Source organism: Kryptolebias marmoratus, linkage group LG17 (genome assembly GCF_001649575.2).
Source record: "Kryptolebias marmoratus isolate JLee-2015 linkage group LG17, ASM164957v2, whole genome shotgun sequence".
NCBI lineage: Eukaryota > Metazoa > Chordata > Actinopteri > Cyprinodontiformes > Rivulidae > Kryptolebias > Kryptolebias marmoratus.
Genome location: NC_051446.1, coordinates 22,772,282 through 22,790,493, shown reverse-complemented (window position 1 = coordinate 22,790,493; position 18,212 = coordinate 22,772,282). Strand labels below are relative to the sequence as shown.

Sequence of the window (18,212 nt, the reverse complement as noted above, 5' to 3'; positions counted from 1 at the left end):
AAAGATATTTGGGATAATCTGGTTCAAATAGTTAAATTGGACTAGTTTTAGGCTTAGCTGGGGTTTTAGTTTGATTTATTCATCCTACTGGAACTTCACTAGCTGCTGTTGGTTTATTTAAGTTAATGTTTTTAATTTATTTGTTTTTTATTCTTGGAAAACAATCAAGTTGAGCACCTTCTCTTTGACATTGTTTGCTAATTTATCGCTGTGTTTTTGAGCTGGTTGTCCATCTTTAGGGTTTCATTAATCAGAGATTAAACAGGATTTTTGTTAATAGTCACATTAGTCATTTTGTTTGTTTTCGAGTTGGTTTACTGCATCGGTTCACAAGATTTCACTTCCTGACCCATAAATAAAAGCTGCAGATAGTTGTGCTGAACTACAACAAATCAGCTGTTAAACAAATTAATGACGATTATGATAAAATAAACCATCTTTACAATAACTTAACTTTATTTTATCCACTTTTGGCTGCTGTTTTATGGACACAGCCATATTGTATCCCTTGTAATAATAATAATGGCAAAAGTATGCAATCAGCATTCATGTTTTTTATTTAATTTGAAGTCTGGACATCATTTTAAGACTGCCCACTTGGCGTTTTACAAATCCCATAAACCCACTGTTATTTAGAAACTTAAAAATGGTTAAAATAAAACAATTCGTGGGAACATATTCCTGGTTCAGAGCTTTTGGAGTAACTTAAGTGTCTCCAATAATTAACTTCACACTGCAATAACTTAAATGTTTTTCTGCCTCCTGATTGAAAACTTTCGGAGCAGTTTCACCTTTCAGTGTTTCCTCTTCCTGGGGGGGGAAACTTCGCTGATCTGAATGAATCGGTGTGACTGAGTGAATTTCGTGGGCTGCCTCTCTCTCTGGAGTGGTTTCAAAAATGTCCTGGCAAATTTCTTTGTTTTTCTGTTTACTGTTCAGCGTGGCTCTGCGGTTTTGAAAGTGGGGGGTCTGCGTGACCCGGAGCTGTGTGGGAGGTTGGTGGCGGTGGTGTCGGAAATGCCCCCTCTCCGGTCGCCCACACTCCGGCTCCCTGTAAAAGCAGCCAGTGTTTCTTTATGGCTCATAATGAGATCCACCTCCTGGGCTGTTTGTTTACGAGGCTCTGAAACACCTCAGCGGATTAACAGGACGCTCATTCAGCAGCTTCACAGGTGACGCATTCACGAACCTGTCCACAAACACGGAAGCTGACATCAAACTTGTGCAAAGTTCTCCTAGTCCTTAAATGTGAGGGAAACAAATTCACAGACTTCTGCATATTTCATTTAAAATATACAAGTTACAGATCAGGCTATGATGATGCACAAACACAGTTTTACATTCCATCATTTATTTATGCTAATTTAGAAACTGTAGCTTTTGGATTTGATGTACAGTTTTTTGATATTTTGTTTTTTCAAAATGCTGCAGTTTGATTTTTGTTGCAAAAAATGGTCAAAAATGTTTTAATCTGCAGCTAAACTATGTTTTACCCCCCAAATTAAGAAGGCTTTTGTCATTAAAAACAATCGAATATGGCAAATAAAGTCTGCCAGCAAATGCAAGTTAAATTCATATGAAATAAATTGAAATATTTTACAGTATTTCTACTGTCAGTCAAAGGAGGAGCATTTATTTTTGGTGGGTGGGTGTGATCTAGATTCTTAAATGTAGCTGTGAATCATTGTTTTCCCTTTTTCCGTCTCTGGGGTAAAGATGCTCCATATCTGACTGACACATCATGCAGGTTGTTTGTCTGTTCCTGCGCTTCCGCCTAAACAAAGCCAACAAAGGACTCCTGCTGCTGCAGATGGCTGAAAGTACGATTTATTCTAATAAGGAAGAGTTAAACAGTTGAACTGTGTCAAACACGGGGACCAAAATACAACTTTCCAGCTGAAGTTTGAATTTACCGGAGCAGAGTCTGATGGCCCAGTTTGCTGAAGGCACAGATTTGGGATGTTCCTGCTTTTCAAGCCCTAAGGAACGAGTGGAACATTGCAGAAACCCCCCCCCCCCATCATTCATGTTGTTTGTGGTAAATAAAAAGCTGGGTAAATTATAACTTTACTGTCAGTCACAGGCTTCATCCTACGGGAATGAAAGCATTCGAGTGGAAAGTGTAACAGGGTGACTTCATGGTGTCGTGTTTGCATGAAAACCAAACGTTTTCAAAATCTCAACTAATTTCTTAAAGTTTAATTGATGCAGTTTGAACAACAAATAAAAAATCTTACACTGGCAAAGATAAAACTCTTTAAATTACCTGCGTTTCAGTAAAACGTAACTTGAGAAATTCAGTTTTCTGTGAACCTTGAATGACTAGAAATCTGCTGAAGAAGCTGGACCTGAGTTGTTAAAGCTAAAAGAAGCCAAATGCTAGGTAAATGTAGCAAAAGGCTAGCTAAAAGCTAAGAGTAGCAGAACGGTAGCTAAAACCTATAAGGAGATTAAAGAAAGTGAACAATGTTTCTGAGGAGATGTCAGTGTAATTCTTTGAGTAAAATATTTGTAAATAAAGTTAAAAAATTTGAAAAGTATAAAGGTTGCAAAAACCAAAATTCACGATGACAAAGACAGATCAGTAGCTGGACATATCAGCTAATTTCCGTGTGGATGTGGTGTTTGCTGCTTCTCTAATGAACCGCTCGACCTAACGCATGTGTTGCAGAACAGCTTGTGACGGCGTAAACGGAGAGATGAGTGACCGCCGAAGAGGAGGAAAAGCAACACGTGGCTTTTAAAGCGGTCCAGAGGCAGGTTCTGACGTGCCTCTCATCAGAAGCTTTACATTTACAGGACTGGAGCGGGATAATTGCTCAGCTGGAGTACTGAAAGACATGCAGGGGAGGAAGACAAACAGGATGTGGTGGGAGTGAAAAAGCCCCACCCGGGCATGTTGGAGAGAAGCATGTTCCGCTGGCGTGGATCCAACATGTTCCCCTAATCTAAACCACCTGGATTAACTCTTAACTAACCCTGATTAACCTGTTCACGGAGCCGACAGATGCAGATACAGGAATGGTTTCTGGGCTCGCAGCCAAGCACGCCATCTTGAATGAAATGGTTTGCGTAATTAACCGAGAGGCTCAGCGGGATGACAGGGGAGTAATTGTAGCGTTTTCAGATGATGTCTTATTGTCATCCAGGGTGCCTCCCGGCCTGTTGTGGGTACAGGCAGCTGCTGCGTTTGGGTTTGGGATGGAAACAGACACCTGGCAGCATCAGACACGCAAACCTCCTCCTGACTGCTCCCTCCCTCCCCGGATCAACCCTCACACCCTTCCATCCCTTGGCACTGCACCTCCCGAGCAGGTTGCTGTGTGGTGTGTTTGATCACATTAGCTTCAAGCTGCTGCAGAGCAGTTGCACAATATCCAAACAGCCTTGTCACATTGACTGGAAACATGATTGGAGAGGGGAGGGGGGGCCATTAAAGATTTAAGATTTCAACACGGATCAGATCTTTATAAAGGGAATGCTAACATGGTGCCTGGCGTTTCACAAAATCCTGCATTACCCCACGCTGAGATGTAGAGCTTGAGCAAACTGAACCCTTAAACCAAGTCACTCATTCAGTAGAACGCCACATATTATAGCAAAACTAATGTTTAAATACTGTTTAGCCCTTTGGAGCATCAAAAAGATACAATAAAGGCCTAGTATTCCTTGAAGGAATGCATATCGCCCGCCACTTTTCATGCCAGAAGATAATCTTATGATGAGAAATGACAAAGTTGCAGCCATTTTGGTCAAACTTTTAAAACGTTATTTATTGGGTGATGAGGGATTATCGTTTAGTGTTTAGAGTATGTGTTATAAATGACTGTCAGCTACTACCACACCAGATTTTAGCCCAATGTCTGTAAAATTACCTGAGGCATTGCCATTTTTGTGTTTAAGGTGGATTAGCTGTGGTGTCCAAATTGAACTGAGGTGACTCCAGATGGTTTCAGATATTTTGCTGACAGACAGAGATGACTCCAACAGCGTCAACAGCTACCTCAGCCCCGATTACAGTTCAATCTAATTAGCTATAATCAATATATCTTCTGATAAGTGTGTATATTTATAGTTTGTCTCTTTTTAAAAACTGCCAACAGGATCTGGGAAAACATGCACCTGTTAAAATACCTTAAATATATTTTATTTTATGGGAAAAAGGAAACTCCTTTCTTTTTTATTACTGTGTCTGGAAAACAGAAATCTCATGAATGCGCATCATAATGTTTAGTTTTAGTTTACTTTGAGTGAAACTGTTTTGCAACATGTTGCATTTTATTTTCTATTAGAAACAGTATTGTTTTAACTTCCTGTTCTGTGGTCGTGACTGGCTAACACTCCAGGGACTAAAGAAAAAATAAACTTTACTTTTAAATAAACCATAAATTAACTTTGCACAGGTACAAAAACATTTAAAAAGTGCAATTTTCCAGTTGTGTGTAGAATTAGGGAGGAAGGAAAACATAAAAAGAGACTTTACACTTCTGAGAAGACATCTCGGTGGAATTCCCCTCAGTAAAAAACCCACAGCTTAAATCTAAATGATCTGCTGTTCCTCTGCAGATACATTTAGGTCTGCTGTCACAGGTGTTCTTATGTTGCCCTGAACGTAGAGTCAGATTTTGGTTTGCCTTACTGCAGGACTACATTTTCAGATGATGTAGTAACACTGCAGACTTAGACCCTGACATCTGTGGACTCGTGAGACCCCCTCACCCAGACCACCTCCTGCACATCCGCTGCTTCCTGCAGATGTCAGACGTGCTGCAACAGGCTGAGCCCCGAGGGATGTTACGGAGAGAGGAAACGCAGGGATCAGGAGGGGCTCAGTCTTATCTCGGCAGGTATTAAAGGAGATTCACCTCTTCACATGATCAGAGGCCCGTGCTGCTTTACATGGGGGTTAATATGACCAATTTAACCAAGACGCCCTGCAGCAGCAGGGTACTGTGCAGCAGCAGGGTACTGTGCAGCTGATCACCTCACCTCTGCTGCCTCTGTCAAAACTAAGATCAGGTTTTGACTTGTCCTCCTTTGTGCATCTCTTTGTCGTGCAGGTTGAGTGAAATCGGGTTACACGCACGCAGGAAACTCCACAACCGCGCAACACATAAAGGTTCTCATTAATTTTAATTGCTGCGATTGAAGATTATGGATTTGGAAGCACGGAGGAACAGACTGACAACCTATTTACATGTTACATGATCCTCCTTCCCCCACCCATTTCCTGCCTTTCACAAACGCAGTGTCATCTTTGATGTCTGTGTCGTTTCATGACAGGACTCGTGACAGAAACAGCGTAAGCTCTACACATGTAAAACCTCCCTTCTGATCACACCGAGCTCCTTCTAGCTCTCAGATGTCTCAGCAAGCTGTCTGAGGACGGGGGATGAGGCTGAATCTTTTTGTTTTTTGATATTATGGAAGTGTGAAGATGGAGCTGAAAGCAGGTGGGCTCTGCTGATTAAAGAAAATTAATAAAATAATTGTGTGAGACAGGTGTTTTGACTGGTGTTGATGATCCTCAGGGTGCTGCTTCAGCATCACTTAGTTTTTTTTGTGCCTGAGATTCCTATTTGTGTTTGACTTCAGTCTTTTGATGCACATTCTGTCTACAAATCATGAAGAAAGCTCAGTTTTTTATTGGTTTATTTGCCTTCTAAAGCTGTTTTATAGCTGCTATCTTGTTTGTGCAAACTCCAGTGTGAAGCTTAAGACCATGAGTAATGCTGTTTTTACAATACGTTGTAAATTTAAACATGTGTTCTGTCTATGCAGCAGATTGTGCATCTGTCTTTTTGGGGGTTTTGTTCTTTTGTGCCAAGTTGTTACGACAGCAACTCGACTGTTATTGTGTGAATTCGGAGTCAGAAGTTAGAGATTTTCAGACTCAAACTCCTGAATACTTTGTTTTTTTTTTAACCATTTTCATATCAAAATGTTCGGCTTCATCAGGAATAGTGTCTTATGACTTTTAGTAACTGGAACTTTTGACCTTTTTGAATTATTTGACTTGATTTACCAAGAGATCTTTTAAATTCTTTCAGAAATATTGGTCTGTGAAATCTACTTCAGCGCACTCTCTATTTTTGTCTTCTTATGCTGCTTTTAGCTTTTAGCTGCAGTTGTATTAACTGTAGCTTTTAGCTATGGTTTTACTAAATTGAACTTTTTAAACTACTCAGTTTAGCTTTTAGCCATTAAAAAATAGTTTCTATTCTGCTTGTTTTAATCTGAACTGTTGATTTAACAAATTATCATTCAGCGTTCACACTACAGGTCAGCAGAAATTGAAATTTGTCCAGTTTTTTTATTTATTTATTTATTTTAAAGTTTTTTGCACAATGGATAAGAAAAAGTTTTACTTTACAAGACCATTGATGGTTTAGTCTAACCATTCTTAGTTCCACCTATTTTTCTGACCATTTATTTTGCTTTTTATCTATAATATTAATGAGCACGTGGCTGTAATTCACTAAATGAAAGCTTGGTCTGTTTGACCTGCAGAAAGAAGAAAGGCAGAATAAAAAGTCCCTGAGTTGTTTGCAGGATTTTAAAAGGTAGAATTGTAGCTTTTCCAGTTTTACATATTTAATAGTTCTTATGTAAGTCCTTAATGTTGCTTCAGATAAAAGCCTTCCATTAAAGTAGTGTTAAAATGCTCTGATTAACTAAAAAAAGTCTGTTTATTAAGCATAAATGAGCAACAATGTCAACACTTTAGTCCTCCAAACATCTGAACCTTCCTCTGGTTCTGTGTTCTCATTTTGTTGTTCTTTGTTTCATTTTGTCGCTAAACAAACTGGCTCTTGGGACTCTTGTTGGTCTCGCTGGGCTCAAGCAAATTGAGGTTGAGGGATTGAGAAGATAAATATATTTAAAGGTTTTAGATGTCGGCTTTGGTAAGTTGGAGAAGCTGTCACCTTCGGAAATAATTTGTTCACTAACAGCTGGCAACGTGTCACTCTCCAGTTATAATCTGGTTAAGATATTTTCTGCCTTCATGTCACCTCAGATCACCTCTTTATTACCAAAGCTGCTGTTTGAATTAGACGAGACAAATTTATTAATGGGAAAATGCAACAGATTCTGGCTTCGGAGGGAAGCAGAAATGAAATGTCACAACGTATTAATTTTAAAAATTTGTTGCAATTACTGGCATATTTTCACATGAAGGGATCTGATGGCACCGTGCTGATTAGGAACTTTTTTTTTTCTTAAAATTTGTACAGAACATTTATCATAACCTAACTAGGAATGACTAAAAGAACCAGGTTTAAGTCATGTAACTGATCTGTTTTGCCGTCAGCGGTGTAAACATGTCAGCTGCACATCCCTTGTGGATGTTTGTTTGCATGAAAACATCACTTGTGAGTGCCACTTTCAGTGTGATGATGGAAGAGGATGTGATCGAGCCGTAGACAAAGCTGTGTGTGCATTACTAGCCCTTCCCCCCCCTGCCGGGACACTTAAATATGGTCAGACACACACCGACTGATGGCCATCAATAATGCACATGACCGGAGGATCCAGAACCAGCAACCGGCGTTAACAAGGAGCACCATCCTGTCCCTGCTGGAAGCTTCCATCCTCTCAGATTGATGGCTTCAATTTACAATCTGATGAGGAAAGTAAAAAAATAAAATAAAATAAAGAAATCTGAGCAGTCTGAGAATTCGATTTAATACTTGATTATGACCATTTAGTGGAAAATGAGTCTGTGTAACGGTTAATAAATGAGGTGATCCCTCATGGTCTGTCAGCGGGGGTCCTTGGCCAGCTGTTGGCATCATAATGTGTTGAAGGGAAGGATGGCGAAGGGGCAGAGAGAGGGGAAATCTGCTGTTTGTGGTCGTCTTCAGAAAAAGAAGAATCCAAAGAGTCTGCATTTCAGCACATTATTCCTATTAGCTGTAGTTCTGTCATCATGCCAGACTCCTAATCATTAAAGAAATGAAATTTTCTGTTAAATGCAGAGTGAATGTTGAGTGCTGAACGACTTGGCTAAACACTAGCTAAAAGATAAAAGAAGCAAAAGGGAAGTTACAAGCTAGAAGCTAAAAGTAGCAAAAGGCTAGGTATAAGTTGAAAAACAGCAAAATCCTAGTTAAAAGCTAAAAGTAGCAGACTGGTAGCTAATATCTAAAACTAGCATAATGGTAGCTAAAAGCTTAAAGTAGTAGAAAGATGGCTAAAAACTAAATTTTGCATGAGAAAACAAAGAAAGAGAAAGTTTGCTGAAGCAGATTTTAAAGAAAATTATGGGTTTTAGGGGAAAACCTTTGAAAATAATAACTTTTTGAAAGTATTCCTTGTATTTTGGTTGCTCCTTTATCAGGGATTTCCACCAAGGATCCTTGCCTTCACAGAGGTGGTCATTGTTGACCCAGGACCAGACCGATCCTGTAAGGCAGTCTTAGACCTGTAGTTTTCTTCTGGCACAAGTTTTACGCCCGATGTCCTTCCTGATTCAACCTTCACCTTTAATCCTGGCACCAGAAGGACAACAAAAGTATGAAAGTTACAAAACCAAAAGTCATAGCAACCATCTTCTGAATGAGCTGAATGTTTTGATAAATGAATGGCTAAAAAAAGCACAAAAGTCTGCAGAAGTAGTTATGGAACGTATGGAAAAATAAAAAAAACAAGAAAACAATAGCAAAATGCTGAGTCAGCATTCACACTGAGGTTTTATAAAGGCCAGACACGTGAATGTTTGGGTATTTGGGCTGATTTATTTAAAGATATTCGTTTTTTTTCCCCCAGAGCTGGCTGTGGTTGCATCTTGAGTGCATCAAAGAAAACGGAAAAGTATAAAACGTGGGCATGAGTTGGCACATGCATGTGTGCACAGGACTGTGCTGGCATCACTGAAACTTTCATCTCAGAGAGGGAGGAAAAAAATAATTTGTTTTTGTTTAGTTGATGTCGCATTCAGACCTCGGTGCTGCACACTCATTAGCTGCATCAGCCTGCAACTTCCACTCACAACCCTGTTACATGCTGGATTAACTGCTTGAGGTGGTTTGCTGGTGATAAAGGTGGTAAAAAAGTCATGCTATCTCAGATCTGCAAGGGAAATGGGATGTGGTTGAGGTTTTTATTTTTTCCTCTTTGGACGCAAAATGGTCAGCGAGAGAAGAAAGATCACAGGTTCAGGCAATTTTTTCTGCATAATTTCCCCCCTTACCTTGTTGACTATTACAACAATCGCCTGCATGGCTGCAGCATTTCGACATCTCTTACAGTTTTAGGGTCAGTTCATTAATGTAATAAATTTATTCATAGCTGTCTCCCAGCCTCAGGGGCTGGTGGGCATCATCTTTAATAAGGTGCTGACATCTGTCTGCGGAGATTGCCCACTGAGCGTCACTTCTCACAGATGGGGGCCAGAGACCCTCTGAGTGTGTGTGTGTGGTGTTTGCAGAGTCAAAATCATGCACAGGATGTAATATTTGGCTGCATGGCATCAATGCACCATGAACACTAGAATAAAACAAGTCGAGTCACTGAGTTATACCTGTAGTGTCTTACTGGAGATTTTTCACATGCTAAATATTCCACAGAATATTTTGCTCTGTTTTTTTTCCAGTTTTTCCTGTTCTCTTTTGTCTAAGAAGATGCGTTCAGTCTATATGTGAATTGAGAAGATTAAAACAAAACACTCCTTTCCCTTTTTATTGTGAGCTACTATTTAGATCAAATGGTAGGAGTCATCTATAGTTCATCTGACTGAAGTTACCCACTCCGGTTTTGAAGAATATGTGAAACATTCATCTTTTTTTTTCCTCTCTTCGGGGCAGTGGCTTCCTCACACTTGTTCAAAGACAGAAAATCAAATGGAGGTTGTGCATTTGATATTAGCTGCTTCACAGAGAATAAAATCATGTGCACAGTATGACAGCTGAAGATGCCGAGAAGGAGCAGACAGTGGAAACTCTGCAGTTTCTCTGGGAAGAGGAAATCTACTTTACAGAAGTGCAGCGTTCAGAAATGTCAGCTGGTAAGAAATCCAACTGACGGGTTGTTTTGAAGGGTTTTGAGAACGTCTGAAGGCTGGCAGCCTTTTACCTCCCTCAACTACAGGATGTAACTTGCAATACGCTTCATTTTCTTTTTACTTTTAGACAATCCAGGAGCAAAATGCTTGCAACAAGTTATTGTTGAACATTTTACTCGGAAACCTAATAAAATGCAGCGAGACTCAGATTATGTTTATGATACACCTCGGCGTGTTTTGGCTCTTTACTGTACATCCCGCTGCAATAGAAATGCTCATTAGGCATCAAATGTGTATCCTTCTATTGATTTAAATGTTTTTTTTCTTTCATAACAAATAAGAAACATTATAGTCATTTTACTGGAAGCAGATTTTATCACTTTTAGCGTGCATACCGTGTGAAGATTTGAGTTTTAATCAAAACTATTCTTCAGATTTGTCAGTATTATTTGATTTTTCTTCAAACATTCAGCACCCCACCATCCATTCTCATCCAACATCTTTTTATTCCTAATTTTTAATGGTTCAGTGGATTAACGTAGAGGAAGATGCCCATAATCTGACAGTAAAGCTGACCTCATCCTGTGACAATAGTTTCCACTTTATGATCCTTTCAAAATAAACTATGATGACCGAAACAAATCCCCATCCTTGGTAGGTCCAAGCTCCTTTCCTTTCTTTTTTTTGGAAGCAGGTGGGCAATAGTTGAAAAAACAACAACAACGACAAAAAACACCATTAGGAAACAAGTTGGCATCTAACTTCCAGGTGACAGTGACTGCTCGTTCTTATTGCTGACTCTTGTTGATTCGTGGAGTTCTTACCTTGCTGCTGTTTGTTCAGATTTCATGTTAACATGTTAATCTGTAATTAGTAAAAGAAAGGTAATGTAACCCCATGATTGTGTGCGGGGGAGAAGGCGGGACTTAAAGCCCCACCTCCTTAGTGCACAGACTCTGGTTCCAAAAATACATCATGGTAGCTCCCATATACTGGTTCCTGCTGGCTTCAGTTCCTATTAACAAGAGCAGCCGGGAACATTTTGTCATGTATTATGAGAAGGTTGAACCATTGCATGCCTTAAAGCTTATAAGGTAGATGCACACGCCTGGGAAGCATAAATTATTAGCAGTTGCAATTTTATTTATCAAAATGCTGAAGTGCTGAAAATGTTTTGCCACCAAACTAGCAAAAAGTCGGATGCTTTTCCCAAATAGGAAGCAGGTCACTTGTTGCAAATTTAGTTGTTTTTTTCCTTTTTAAAGATCGTTGAAGTAGTATACATTTTTCACTCGATAAAATTGTTTAATTATAGTTTACTCATTGATTTAAATTAAAATGTGTCACGGAAATGAAAGCCAAACTGGCAAGGGCACTGAGATATGAATGTCGATACAACTAAACTCCGTGTCCTTTTTAATAAGTGCCAATAAAAGCTAACAGCCACACTGGTGATTATAACAGCTTTTGTCCTACAAGAAGGCCAAAAAGGTGAAGGGTGTGTAAAAATAGAAACCGAAGGTTAACTTTTTAAAATCTGCTTTAATAGGTGTTGGAGAGTAGAAATGAAATGTGCATTATAAATGGGAAACATCATCAATGAGCAGAGAGCTGTTGACATGCATTTTTTACAGCCGCTAGAGTGCACGGAGTTTACAAGGGCGTAAGTGGTGAGAAGACAAATAGGTGCCTTGATTTCCTTCTGGAGTAAGGCACACAAAAAAAAAAGAAAAAAGAGGAATGGGAGATGGGGTTGAGTGTCTTGAGGAGAGATGCTGCAAATCCTTTTTCCTCCACGCTGCCATATTCTGTCCATTAGTGTGAGTGGAGCTTTTCCACGCTGCAGTTATCCCTCCTGAAGCATGCAAGAGTCAACTGGGGGGGAGGAGGATGGTGAAGAGGAAGATGGAAGTAAGAGAAGCTGAGGTGGGTGGTAATTAGAAACATCACAGTCATTGTAGGGTTATCTGATCCCACTTTTCTGCCTGTCCAGACTTTTCATATGACGAATTCTACAAAGCAAAATTACCCTGCCAGCCAATTACAGAGCTTTTTAACTTTCCCCGATAAGAGGGCTATTAATACAGTGGCAGAGCGGTCGGCACTTAACCAGCATGAGTGGCTGTCAGTGAGGATTCAAACTTTATCAACTCATCTGAAGTTTTTTTTTTTTTTCCCCCTTACTGAAAATAAATAATTATTTGATAGCATGAAGGGCTAAACACCAGGCATCTAATCCCATCAGGTATGTTTTTATTGGAAAGGAATATGTGAAATATTGAAAAGCAGCCCAAGGCGAGTCGCAATAAATTATAACGACCATATTGTAGATTTTTAATCTCATCACTTGATCAAACGGCTGGTTTGAGGCACTTTGTGTGTGACTGTGCACTTTGTCGGGGGTTTTCCCTTCCCTGCAGCCACGAACAAGAATGTTCAACAAGTTTTCCTTTTGAAGACTTTTAAATGTCTGGAAAAAATGTGTGCATATCTCTAAAGCCAAAGCTCCAAATTGAGTTACTGTAAAAGCACTTTGCTTCTGTCATGGCCCCTAAATGCTCGGCTTTTTAAACTGTTTATTTATTTTTTTTACAGGTCAGGGTTTCCCAGTTATGTAAAGCCAACTATTTGCTCAGGTGAAATGTTGACTTCTATGAAGTGTGTCACTCAGTTGCATCAGTTAAAGCAAATCCTGCTTTGTATATTTTAGTTTTGATTATCGTGACTGTTGGGTGTTGACTCCAAAAGTTAATCACTTGGATCTTCATCCATGATTACTTTGTTTCATTTGAATCTATCCAGTGGTTCAGGAGATATTTTGCTAACAAACAGGGTTGACTCCTACACTTGATGCCAAGATTTTTAGGAAAGGTATTGCATAATTTGTTGCCCTCAAAGTATGTGTTTGGGACAATGCTCAGCTACGTCCAGACCAAATTTTTAGCTCATCTGTACAATTACCCGAGTTGGAGCCTTCTTTGTGTTTTCTAAGGTCAGTTGATTATGGCAGCCATTTTGAATCGGGTTGACTCCAAACATTACTTACAGAGTTTCTTTTAAATCTCTTCATGAGACATTTTGCAAACTATGCAAATAACAAGTTTAGCTCTATGATTTTTTTTTTCTCAGTACAAGATGTCCCACTTTTACTAGTAACAGTATAAGCATAAATGCATATTAAACACCAAAACAAGCAGGTTTTGAATATATCTTGCCCCTTTGCTTAAAAAGTTTGAATTTAAAAATGTTAACATCTTTAAGTTTGTCCATTTAAGTTTGACTTTTTTATGGTTAAAAACAGAAATGCAGGGTAGTGGGGGCACAAAAAGCCAGCCTCTCATTCACGAGTCAGCCATGATAGTATTGTGTTTTGGCTGATTTCCACAGGGAACGTCCACACGAAAACACCCACTCAGGTTTGGAGTCACTTTGTACTTGAGGGGGTCCGCTGCTGCTGAGGTGAACACACGAGTCCGAATGTAAGCCGGTAAATAAGCCCATCAAGATGGAGCAGAGGAGCAGTTAGTGCGTGCTTTCTTTCTCCCCTCCTTCTGTCTGCTCCTCCATTTACGCCTCTGTTAAACCTGTATGCGAGTGTGTTGCTTGTTGCCGCGTGCACGCCCGCACGTGTTTATGTGCGCACGAGTGAAACCAGTCCTGCAAAGATGCCAGGAAAGAAACTCAGCAAAAGCAGGAGAGAGGAGAGAGTGCCCCTCAGGAGGCAGGAGGAGGAGGCGAAAGACGAGGCTCGACTGCACATTTACAGATGAAAATTTTATGACACTAAATCTAGACAGACTTTTAGTGTCAGTCAGGATTACAGCAGCAGCCCGAGCGCTCATGAATTTTTAAACCGGGAGCGAGATCCCTGGGTGCTTGGACCAGGAGCAGATAAGATGAGTGTGAGAGGACGAGTTAGAGGTAAATAAATAAACAGATCAATACATGCAAAGGCAAATGAAATCGGGCGAATTTAAAAGCTGAATTCCACCTTTTTTGAGCGGGAACCAGGAGCTCTGGATTCTAGACGTCAGTGTCTCTTTGTCTGCACAGCTTTCAGCCGAAAAGCTCCGTGTGACAAGATGAGGAACTTGGGAGTGCTTGTGTCCATAAACTGGGGGTTGAGACTCACAAAGAAATTCATGTCTAATACAGAAACCTGTGCTGCCATGACAACCACCCAGTCAGCTCGGTACCTGTTTTACATTGTTTTTTTAAAGCTTAAAGTGTTGTGAAGGAGTTAAAAGCCTGGATGTTAGACTGCAAAAGGTCTCATTTAGTAAAAGGGATGTAAAAAATTATCTTTAAACTTTAAGAGAAAAATATGGAGATAAATCTGGTCGACCAAATGGTTACAGGACTGCAACAGCGTTTTCAGCGTGGCAGGTCAAATTGTCACTGCTCACAAAATCCTTCATTTTTCAGTCTGGTTTGCCTAAAACGCTCATCCCTAATGGTTTCATCACTCTTTAAAATCATCCGTAATGATACAAGTTTTCTATTTTTATTGTTAATTTTTCAATGAACTCCGTCCCCATCGAGCTTCTGCTTATTTTGTCCTTGCGCAGGGCTAATTAATGTAGCATGACAAACTGTTTAAAAGCAGATAAATCAGTCTTAACGAGTCCTAATTTCAGCTGCTGTTTTATGATTTAGGACCATTGCCTGTTTTGATGTTTTTGCTTTAAACATGACCGTGTCCACATGGTTGGGATGGATTAAAGCTTGCTCGTCCCAAGTAACAACTCTTCTAATGAAACGGAAGCTTCAGAAGCTGCTGCTAGCCGGGAATCTTTATATTCCTTAACTTTCACCGGTCCAATGGATGTATTTGAAGAGGGATGCTCACCTTCATTTGAATAACCACTACCCATCCCTCGAACATATACACTATTAAAACCCATTTAAGAGGGCCAACCTGCAGATTTTATTGTAAATTGTTTACCTTTGTCTTTTCTTCTTTTTTGTATATAGTCGTTTCTCTTCTATTTGCATTTGCTCGTATCATTCAGTTTCTGTTTGCACAAAAACAAATTCCTTGTATCTGTACGATGCAGTTGTATATCTACTTGGCAACAATTGAAGCATTTTACTAGAAACAGTCCTGATTCAAATTAAGTGATTTAAAAGTGATGCCTCACTTCTGACAGAAATGTACATCTATGTGTTGCATCTTATCTCCATGCCTTACTGTATCACACTTCTGGAAAGAAGAGATTAGAACAAGATAATCAATATTAATGATTTAATAATTTTTATGAGGTGGTTTAATAATATAAACAACCTGATCAGGACTTGTAATACTTAGAACTACCGACCACCTGCAAGCTGACAGGAACTGTTAATGCAAGTCATAAATAATTTATCTTATAATTGGTTTGTACTTTAAGTCTCTTCTGGCTTCAGAAAATTGATCTGAGCTTTTATAATCTATATTAACCAAACTGCTATGTGTTAATTTAACAAATCTTGATCTTTACATCCTTTTATTTTGTGTTATTTATTCATTGTTTTCAGAAAAATGTCTTTTCAACAGTAATATTAATGGCAGTGTCTCAGTGTTGGCCATGGCCTGATTTCAAGGTTCAGCAAACATTTGGGTAAATTAGGACGTCATTGATGCCACGAAACAGCTAAACAAATATTTTGTACAGCCGCTCTGCTCCCCACTGTTCGTTGCTGTGGCACCGATCCAGAACCAGGTGAGATGACACCGCCGTATCTGTCTCACTGTTGGAATGTCAGGGAGAGCACTGTTGACCCAGACGGAGCTGCCACTCAGTGTGTGTGTGTGTGTGTGTGTGTGTGGTACAGCAGGGGTGGGATTTTGTTGGGCTTTGGCAGGCTTTACCCCCATGCTTCTCAGGAACCGTCTGCTGTTTCCTTGGTGGCAGAGAGACTCCAGCAGAGAGGAGACAGGTGCTGGGTCTGGCTTCTAGTTTGGTGTTATCTGCTGTTCCTGTACTGTAAATTTTTCTTTCTAACATTTAACTTCATTCCTCCCACTCTCCCCACTCCAGCGAGTTTTCAACTTTTAGTTTTTCTCACGTATATGCTGCAATCCTTCACCTACAAAAAGTATGCAGTGGATATAATTAAATCTTTTTTTTTTTTTGCTGTTTGGAAAACAGAAATAAGCACTGACTCAGGTGAGGAAGAAGCTAAAATGAATGTGTGAACAAAAGAGCTTTGTGCAGCTACTTCGTCAAAGTCTTAGATTTTTAAACTTGACCTCACAGAACAACATTTAAACAATCTAACTTGTGTTTTTGGTTCCAGTTGTCCTTGCATGAGGAGTTTCTGTCAGTATTGTAACAACTATAAACTCTTCCCATCTGTTTTTGTACTTCGGTCAGGCTCAGATGTTGCAGTTCCTCGTGAACAAGTTTACTGAGAAGTTTTTAATAACATGAACTTGAAAGTTTAGACTTTATCTGAGTAAACAAGCTTCAATTTTCCTGCTTTTTATTTCATACAAGTAGAGTAATTAAATGTGTATTTTGCTCATTAAGACTAGGAGCAAGAAAACTCAGGTTAAGGTAATCTCTCACTGGGAAGTTGGGGACTAGTTGACAAATGGCGTTTGTGAGGGCGTCTTCAAAATGTCTCAAACGTTCTTGGAAGTTCTCAATTTTCTTGCGTGTGTCGCAGATGTTCGCAGTCTTGTTGCTAAAGCTTTGCACATGTTCAGAAAATTTGTGCAACATCTTTTTTCTTGAGATAATCAGAGTAGACGAGGGCGCCTCAAACTCATCTCAAGAGTGCAAGAGTTGGATTTTGACACCTGACAGGGAGCTCTTCTCCAACAGAAAACATGTCCAGGTCTTAAAACCATGCTGATAAATGGTAATTATTGGAAAAAACTGGTCCAAATCAGCTGATTTTTCTTTCTAAAGTGGGTTAAATCATAAATGTGGGGGTGGCTGCCAAGGTGAATACAAAATGGGTCAAAATAGATATGATGTGGGTCATGAACTAATGTGCACAGCCTAGAATGCAGTTTTTCAAGCTGAATCCAGACAATCTGCTAAGAAATTACCCAACAACTGCAATGATATAGCTGCTTGTTAACCGTCCTCTTTGGGATTAGTTATAAAGAAGTTGTGATGTAGTTGAAACACTGTTCTTAATGCGAAGATAAAATGACATTAGGTAGTGAAAGGGTGATCAGTAATCCCGTAGACTTATTCAGAAGCCAAGCAACAGAGCACCAGTGCAGCAGGTGACACAACTGAGAGACACATGAGGCACACGTGGGTCTGTCTTGTGCCATCTGCCGTGCTGATCATTTGATAAAATGTCCCACTGAGTTGAGACTCTCGAAGGAGGCATGTGCCCCTCATTGTTTGTTCCTCCTACTCAGTTATTGGTTTGTTGTTTCAGGGGAGATACTAGATTGGATTTGCAGGCTAGTTGATTGTTTTTGTTTAGCAAAGGAATCCCCAAATGATCAAGGTTGTGTCAAAAGACGGTCAAAAGACCAGAGGTCTCCGCCCCCTGTGGCTTGGCACGAAAGGTCAGGGGATGCCCATGCTTTGTGTGATCTTGCATATTTGACAGATTTGCATATTTATGTAAATACACTTTGTTTTTAAGAGGATGCTTTTGTCTCCTGGATCATTTGCATCTCTGTAGCACAGTTAATGCTCCTGATGTCTCATGTGGAAGCACATTTTCCTTCCTCGCAGCATGTGTTTGCTGATCCGCCCATCTTCTCACAGGGCTGTAACCCCACGATTCACATGTGTGTCTCATGTTTATGACACTGAACATGTGCTGTTTATCGTGTGTAAATAATAAAAAAAATACCACACATACTGTATAAAATACATGGTGTAAATGAGACCTAAGACTTTGCAAGTGATACATTTAGAGGTGAGAGGCAAACTGTGGGTTTGAATCTGACTGTTTGCATCTTAAAATAAGTGATTTAATCTATAACCTCATGGGGCCTCTGTTCCTCCTGCCCCTGCAGACCCCAACCAGGACCCTCAACCACTCGAGAGATAAAGATCTCATCAGTATACAGAAACATTAGCATGAAAAACACAACCATGGCACAGTAATCCAGATTTTACCAGCACCTTAAAAGCAGTTCGTTCACGGGCAAAATGTTAATTTTAACCTTCACTGTAGCACATCACCAACATCTGAGGGCATGGAAGTGAGGGTTTGCCAAACAGAAAGATGAAAAAAGAAGCTCAAGGTT

The 18,212-nt window shown here is 39.8% G+C and overlaps 1 long non-coding RNA gene across 3 annotated transcripts in view; it reads left to right on the top strand.

The window, feature by feature from the left end:
• LOC112451426 overlaps positions 1-18,212 on the top strand; it is a 160,062-nt gene that overhangs the window by 849 nt on the left and 141,001 nt on the right. The gene's annotated exons all lie outside the window — the stretch shown is intronic.